This window comes from Lolium rigidum, chromosome 2 (assembly GCF_022539505.1).
Source record: "Lolium rigidum isolate FL_2022 chromosome 2, APGP_CSIRO_Lrig_0.1, whole genome shotgun sequence".
NCBI classification, from domain to species: Eukaryota; Viridiplantae; Streptophyta; class Magnoliopsida; order Poales; family Poaceae; genus Lolium; species Lolium rigidum.
The window spans coordinates 107,992,646-108,001,071 of NC_061509.1; the positions used below are offsets into that span (position 1 = coordinate 107,992,646).

The following is an 8,426-nucleotide window of genomic DNA, read 5'->3' on the forward strand; positions in this document are numbered from 1 at the left end:
CGGCGGCGGTGCGGCGTGAGGAGGAGCACACGCAGCGGCGGCACAAGGGCGGCGGCGCTAGAGTTGGATGGTGGGGCGGCGCGCGCGGGGAGAGAGGGGCGCGACGGCTAGGTTAGGAACGGTAGGTGTCTGATACCATGTAGAAAGGGATGCAACTCACAATGTATTGATTGGGTGCATATGGCGTTACATATATAGGCCACGTCCTCGACTATACAAGGAAGGAGACGGGCCCAATAATAAATACAAAGATATGTATCGCTATACATAACTACAGAAGATACACATCCGGATATGCAAGGATATGTATCTCAACAATTAGCTTATTATGGAACAAGAGCCAAAGGAAAATGTGGACTCTAGGTGGTACATGCAAATGCCAAACTGCAGGAATGTAAACAGGTTGGACACCACCAAAATCGATGATAGTGTAAAGGGAAGAGGTAGAATAAACCCCTTTGTTTTCATATTACCATATCAGAGCATCAGGTAAACCAGAAAAAGAAATGTTTTTAGCTATAGCTTCAAGCTCATACCAAAGCTGCATGAGAGAGGAGTTAAAATTTCTTCTAAAGGTTAGTTTAAGTTGAGAGCCATCCCAAATGTTCTGAAGAGTCACATTATGTTCATTACACTAAAATGTCAAAGAATTGAACAGCCAAAGGAGAAGTGCCAAACCAGGTGTCCTCCCAGAACCTGATCTTAGCACTATCCCCAACCTGCCATCTATAACCAAATTAATACTTTGGACAGCCCACATGACCCCTATCCAGGATTGCTCAAAATCTTTTTCCACTCATTCTCTGTTTGATCTGTGCTCGCCAAAACACTAGCAGTCACCTTGATCCCAAGTAGGAGGCAGCCACATTTACGAAAAATCTCAATCCCTACGTTTCTCAGATTTTGCAGTTCATTCTATTCGTGGATGTTCATGCTCTTCCAAAGTAGCTCCCACCCCACCTCTACTGGCATCAGATCAACTCGATGGATGTTCTGCACCGATTTTCATAGCAATCGTATGATCTCGTGTTGCTGCATGTAACAGAGCTCTTAGTAGATCAATCCATACATTGAACTGCCACAGATCATCTAGAACAAGGAAGAAACTTTTGTCCTTAATTATTTCTGCAAGCTTGCTCTGGAGCTCTGCTATGGTTTCACCTTGCCCTTGCTGAAGTCCTATATTTCTAAGAACCTCTTTTAGAAGAGTAACTTCTTTGTAATCCCGTGAAACACAAATCCATGCATGCTTCTCAAAGTTTCCTTTTATTCTTTGATCATTGTATACTTTCTGAGGTAGTGTTGTCTTATCAACCCCTCCGGTTCCAACAATAGCTACCTTGTAAGCTTTATCTTCTTTATATGAGAGTATCAAGTCCACTAGTTTTCTGGTAGAATGTATGATCTCCTTCCCCACAAGGTTGGGTTCAACAAGCTGGGAACTTTTTCTTGGCTTAGACGTTGAACCTTGACCAGAAGGCGCTGCCTCCGATCGTGTTAGGAACTTTTTTTCCCAGCTTTGAGATCTTCTCTATCCTTGTATTCAGGTTTTTAATTTCAATGGCAATCTCATGACGCCTCTGCATACTAGGGAAGCAAGATAAAATCGAAATACCACTACACCCAGTTGAGTTTCTTGATGATAGAGGGTGATCTTCCAGTAGCTGGCATCCTTCAAGTCTAGCCGAGTCAATGATATCATCAGCATCATACACTGCATCCTGCAGCTCACAAAGCCAGTTGTTAACTGCTAACTCTTCCATCCTCCTTTGCTCGGCATCTTGAAGAAAACACTGCATTTGGCTCACTGTTCCTTGAAGTTCTCTTGAGTTCTTCTTTTAACCCTAGAATCAGAATTTCCTTCTCTGTAATGATATCTTGCAATTTCTTCACACATGATCCAACCATGAACTTATTATGGTTGCCATCAGACAAACATGAAAGGAGATACACCAAAAATGCCAAGTATATGAGAATGGCAACCTTGCTGGCAGGCAATTGCAGTTAACTAGGGAAAAGGAAAGAAAAGGTGAACACACTCATTCAAAGATATCAGCTTTAGCAGGGAACAAGAAGAACTACCACGTAAGTGACTAGACTAGAGCTAACAGAAGTAGAGAAAGTACCTGAATATCCGTAAATTTATAATTCACTCATCAGAGTGCTGCAGAAGGGTAAGCAAACAGTTTCATCAAATCATATGGCTTGGTGCCTCTCTAAAGGATCTGTTCAGCAAGTAGTCCAACAGAACCAGGTACCCTCCATAGAGCATAAGAATTTTGCTACATCTGGAACATCTGCAAATGCATATTAGACATGTTTTGCAAGGTGAAATCAGACATGAATTAGAAGAATTCAGATAATACAGATGAAGAAATCCGAAGTCCTCCTTTATAGTGGACACAATCAAGGGCATGCCCACACGGCCCAGGAGCCCAGCCACGAAACACCGGCGGCCCAGCCAATGGCCCAAGCACCCAGCACTGTCGCTCAAACAATTACCACGGCAAAACCTATACACCGACCAGGTCGGTGGCTACCGGCCACCGCACACCCCCTGGTCGGGTATGGGCCAGGCCCATTTAAGTCTATTTAGTCTGTAGCAGTCCGTATTTCCTTTTTTTTTGGTTTCTTTTTCTGTTTTCTTTTCTTTTTTCTGTTTTCGGTTTTGTTTATATTTTTTCAGATTCGAAAATTTTAATTTTTAAAAATTGTTCAAATTGAGAAAATGTTTAAATCAAAAATGTTCAAATTTAAAAACCGTTCAAATCTGAAAATTATTTAAATTTGAAAACCGTTCAAATCTGAAAACCGTTCAAATGTGAAAACCGTTCAAATCTGAAAACCGTTCAAACGTGAAAAATGTTCAAATTTTTAAAAAAATTTATATTCGAAAATTTTCAAATTTTGAACAAAAAATAAAAAATGTTAAAATTTAAATTTTTTTCAAATTTCGAAAAAAAATCTAAAAAATTGTTTCAAATTCGAAAAATGTTCAAATGTTGAAAATATTTAAATTTCAGAAAATTTTTTTTTGAAAATTCCAGATTTTAAAAATCGGTTTATAAAGAATCAGCTTTTAAAAAACGTAAAAAGAAAAATCAAACATAAAAAAACGAAATAGCAAAAAAATAACTGAGAATGTTGGGCCGGCCCAACAAACCGCCTGGGGGGTGTGCGGCGCCTGGTCCGCGCCGACCAGGTCGGCATACAGCACCCCCCCAATTACCACCGCCGCAGGAAATTGCTCGGTAGCGCGCGATTCGCGTTTCGCTGAACGATTTGAAGGTGGGCTCGGCCCATTTAGGTGGGTCGCTTCCCTTCTCTGTTTTCGGTCTAAAAGAGTAAAAACAGATATTGATGTGCTTAGGGATCGAACACAGATCTTCCAGAACGATGGGACAGAGCGGAACCACTGAACCACGTGAACTTTGATATACGTGCAGTAAGCACGTCGCCTATTTATTCTTTGTATCTTGCGATGTTGTTTATTCCCATGTTTTTTCATTTTTTTTCTATTTATGTTTCTTTTTTCCTACACTTCTCCTTTTCTTCTTCCATTCTTCTTTCTTTTTTCTTTTTTCTTTGTTCTACTATTTTTTTTATTTTTCTTCTTCTTTTCATGTATTGTTCCCTTTCGTCTAGTCTATTGTTTTCTTCCGTTTAGGTTGTTGTTCCTCATCTTTTAGGATGTTGTTCCTCTCCGTGTAGGGTATTGTTCCTTTTCGTCTAGGCTCTTGTTCCCTTCCGTTTAGGATGTTGTTCCTCTCCGTGTAGGTTGTTGTTCCCCTCCGTGTAGGGTTGTTCCTTTTCGTCTAGGCTATTGTTCCCTTCCGTTTAGAATGTTGTTCCCCTCCGTGTAGGTTGTTGTTCCCCTCCGTGTAGGGTGTTGTTCCTTTTCGTCTAAGCTCTTGTTTCCTTCCGTTTAGGATGTTGTTCCCCTCCGTGTAGGTTGTTGTTCCCCTCCGTGTATGGTGTTGTTCCTTTTCGTCTAGGCTCTTGTTCCCTTCCGTTTAGGATGTTGTTCTGCTCCGTGTAGGTTGTTGTTCCCCTCCGTGTAGAGTGTTGTTCCTTTTCGTCTAGGCTCTTGTTTCCTTCCGTATAGGATGTTGTTCCCCTCCGTGTAGGTTGGTGTTCTTCTCCGTCCAGGTTGTTGTTCCCTTCCGTCCATGTTGTTGTTCCTTTTCGTCTAGGCTATTGTTCCCTTCCGTTTAGAATGTTGTTCCCCTCCTGTAGGTTGTTGTTCCCCTCCATGTAGGGTGTTGTTCCTTTTCGTCTAGGCTCTTGTTCCCTTCCGTTTAGGATGTTGTTCCCCTCCGTGTAGGTTGTTGTTCCCGTCCGTGTAGGGTGTTGTTCCTTTTCGTCTAGGCTCTTGTTCCCTTCCGTTTAGGATGTTGTTCCGCTCCGTGTAGGTTGTTGTTCCCCTCCGTGTAGAGTGTTGTTCCTTTTCGTCTAGGCTCTTGTTTCCTTCCGTATAGGATGTTGTTCCCCTCCGTGTAGGTTGTTGTTCCCCTCCGTCCAGGTTGTTGTTCCCTTCCGTCCAGGTTGTTGTTCCTTTTCGTCTAGCCTCTTGTTCCTTTCCGTTTAGGATGTTTTTCCCCCCTGTCTAGGTTGTTGTTCCCCTCCGTGTAGGGTGTTGTTCCTTTTTGTCTAGGCTATTGTTCCATTCCGTTTAGGATGTTGTTCTCCTCTGTCTAGGTTGTTATTCCCCTCCGTCTAGGCTATTGTTCCTTTTCGTCTAGGCTCTTGTTCCCTTCCATTTAGGATGTTGTTCCCCTCCGTCTAGGTTGTTGTTCCTTCACAAGTGTATTTGGTATACCCTACGTTGATGAGATTTATTTTACGAACGCAATATTTATTTGTTATTTGCTTAGACGAGATGTGTTCTTCAAATGTAGTATTTCTTATTCCTCTAGTAAACGAGATGTGTTTTTTGGGCGCAATATTCTTGTCCCCTGAGTAGATGGTATGTGTTTCTCCGAAGCAATTTGTATGTTTTGTGAGTATTTTTCTTATTTGATCAAATATTTTATTTTATGCATTGAGTTGTTTTTTTCATGATTTTCACTTTATCTTGGTGATTATTTGTCTGTTTTATATCGAGATTTTATTCATTGTCAAACAGCGCAAGTAGACTCAGTTTATAGGTCACCTAGTAGTTTGCACCTTAATACTGCTATGAAGAAAAAGTACAAGGAAATCAGTGTGGTGAGTAATTGTGGAGTAAAGAAAGCAACCGAGTTGCATAGCATGCAAAATAGAATTATGCTGTGTTTGGTTGCAAGGTATTGGGCTCTGAATTGGGGAATCTAGAATTGAGGGCCCAATTCTGCTGTTTGGATGTGCTAGTTATTGGTTTGTGGAATTGCTGTCCAATTCTAAACGCAGGCCCGCGTGAGGCAACTTATGTCGTGCCCCAATTCAGAGCTCCCCACCTCCGTATTCGCTCTGAATCGAGCGAGGGGCTCGGTCCCGAAAAAGTACGAGGCCGCACTCGCTCCTCCGTTCGCCCTCGTCCGCGCATCCTTCGATTCGCCGGCCGGCGGCAGGTACCTCGCCGCCCCTCTCTCCCTCCCTCCCCACTCCGGCCGCCCTCCTCCGCCCCTCCCATCTCTCCCCCTGGTCCCCTTCCCCCTGGCTGCTCACTGCCCCCGCGCGAGCAGAACCCTAGGTAGGTCCCGTCGTCGGCCGCCGGCGCCGGCGGGGAGTGGTGAGCGACGTGCGGCGGAGGCGCGCCGGCCTTCCCTCTTGCGGACGAGCGGCGAACTCCCCTCGCGCGGACGCGGGCCGGCCTCCCCTCGCGCGGACTTCGCAGACGCGCGCCGATCTCCCATCGCGCGGACGAGCGAGGGCGTCCCTGCCGCGGTGGCGCGGCGGCCTGCCCTGTGTGGACGAGCGAGGGCGTCCCTGTGTGGACGAGCCTGGGTCTCCCCTCGCGAGGACGCGCTGCGGCCTGCCTGAGTGGACGAGCGGCAGCCTCCAATTCATGTTTGTACCAAGTATGTACTGACAACAAATTTGTTTCGATTTTTGCAGAAGTTGAGGAGAACAAGTGCTGAGACCAATTCGTGTTGCGACAAAGGTTCAAAATTCATGTTTTGTGTTGTGAGATATGAACTTGGGCTATGCAAAATATGAGATATGAAATTGGGCCATGCATACTTGTTGTTCATAATGTTAATGCTTCCATGTTAATATGAATTTGGGCTATGCATATTCAAATTTCAATCTTTGTTTGTGCATTGTAGAATCATCATGTCTCACCAAGAATTGGTTCATTACATTTGTGAAGAGAACAAACGAAGAAAAAGAAAAAGAATAATGCTCACAAAGATGTATTTTGAGGTGTCTATGGTTGCATTAGCATATGCTAGTACTCAGAGGTCACCGAGGGACCTAGGTGCCTTCGATGACTTTGAGAAGAGGGTTGCATATAGAAAGTATGTATTGGCAAGAACATACAATGGGACGGAGACAAGATGCTATGATGAGTTGCGATTAACCAAAAGAAATTTCCATAATCTTTGTGCTATGTTGCGTGAGAAGGGTGGTCTCAAAGATACAACCTATGTCACGGTAGAAGAAAATGTTGCTATGTTCTTACAAGTAGTTGGGCATGGAACTAAAATGCGGATGATTGGCTATGAGCGGTCTTTAGAGACAACCGATAGGCACTTTGGTAATGTGTTAACTGCCATCTTATCTCTAACTGGGGAGTTCATCAAGCTTCCCGAGCCTACTTCCACCCCTCCCGATGATTACAAATGGAAGTGGTTTCCCAATGCACTTGGTGCTCTAGACGGGTGTCATATTGATGTGTTTGTTAGGGTGGCTGACAAAGGGAGATATAGGAATAGAAAACAAGACATCAGCACTAATATGTTAGGAATAGAAAACAAGACATCAGCACAAAGGGAGATATAGGAATAGAAAGCTGAGAATGACGTTTGAGGAGGCTTTGAACTCAACCGCCCCACTACCACCACCACCACCACCAGCAGCACCAAAGGTTACTCCTTCATCTGAAATCTTGGTTGAACTGAAGAAAATACCAGATTTGGTGGGTAATGAGCTGTTGATAGCTTATGGGAAGGTCACCGCCAACGAGCGCACCTTCGAATCACTCATGGCACTACCCATGGAGCCCGAGGAAGGCATGGCTCATGACCTTGCCTTGATGATTTGTGAGACGTACTGTATCCACTTTGTGCTATTTGTGAGACATAATGTATCCACTTTGTGCTATTTGTGAGACATAATGTATCTACTTTGTACTATTTGTGAGACATAATGTATCCACTTTGTACTATTTGTAAGATATAATGTATCCACTTTCTACTATTTGTAAGCATAATTGTCCACTTTCTGCTATTTGTGCTATTTTCAATCATATTACATATGTTATATTGTTCAAAGTCAAAAATACTCTCAATTCCATACATGTGACATCCAAACGAGATTTGGTATTCCATTGAAATCTAAATTCTGTAGCTGAATACCACGCGCATCCAAACACTCTTTGTGGTATTCCATTGAATTGGTTGATTTGGTTTTCCATTGCCAATTCAATTCAGAGCCCAATACCTTGCAACCAAACACAGCATTAGAGGATGGACTAGACGTGTGCACTCCATGCTCTTAAATAAGTCTGCATCTCTTCATTTTCTACTTCACGTGAACGACAACCCGCACGCCAGGCAAATGAATCCACCAGAACAGAGGAGGCAGCGGCCAGCGTGATCCGCGCGCCGCGCGTTGACCCGCGCGTGCGACTAAATGCACGAACCAATTAGTCCCACCTCCAAACTTTAGGAAAAGCGTGACCGGTTTAAATAGCTCGTTCCGCTTAAACGTATCGTACAAGCTGCTCGCTCCCCGTGGCCGCCACCGAACGGAGCTATAAGTGGGCCTCCCGGGAGCGCGGCCCAGCTGATCACGAACCACCGGCAAATATAATGGGCCGTCCATAGAAAAGCCCAGCCGCTCGATTCCTTGTGCGAAGGGGAAGCTCCCAGGCGCGCGGGCGAGAGGGAGGAGGACCCCCGCCGCAACTACCCCTTGACGCCCACAAGCCGCTTCGCCTCGCCGCCAATCACTCTACGCCGCAGGCCGCGGCCATCGCGGCCAGCACAGCCCACTGCAGCTTGGACCCTTGGAGATTTCGGCATCATCGGGACGGATCAAGTCATCACGGCTGACGCCATGAAAGCCTACGACAGCTTCCAGGAAACAAAGCTTGAGTTGGTCTACTCGTCTATTGTCCTTGAAACGCTCGACTTCGACGACTATGTGTATTTACCGGCCGATGGCACACGTGGTTGCATCCTCCTGGCGTGGCGTAGCAAGGAGGTCACCATCACTGAGCCTGAGTTCACGGTCAATACGATCACCGCCAAGGTGTCCACGCCTGCGAGCGCCATCCCATG

At 44.9% G+C, this 8,426-nt stretch overlaps 1 pseudogene; it reads right to left on the reverse strand.

Moving 5' to 3' along the window:
- Positions 1 to 765: 765 nt before the first annotated feature.
- LOC124690014 lies at positions 766 to 1,908 on the reverse strand (annotated as a pseudogene).
- Positions 1,909 to 8,426: the final 6,518 nt, after the last annotated feature.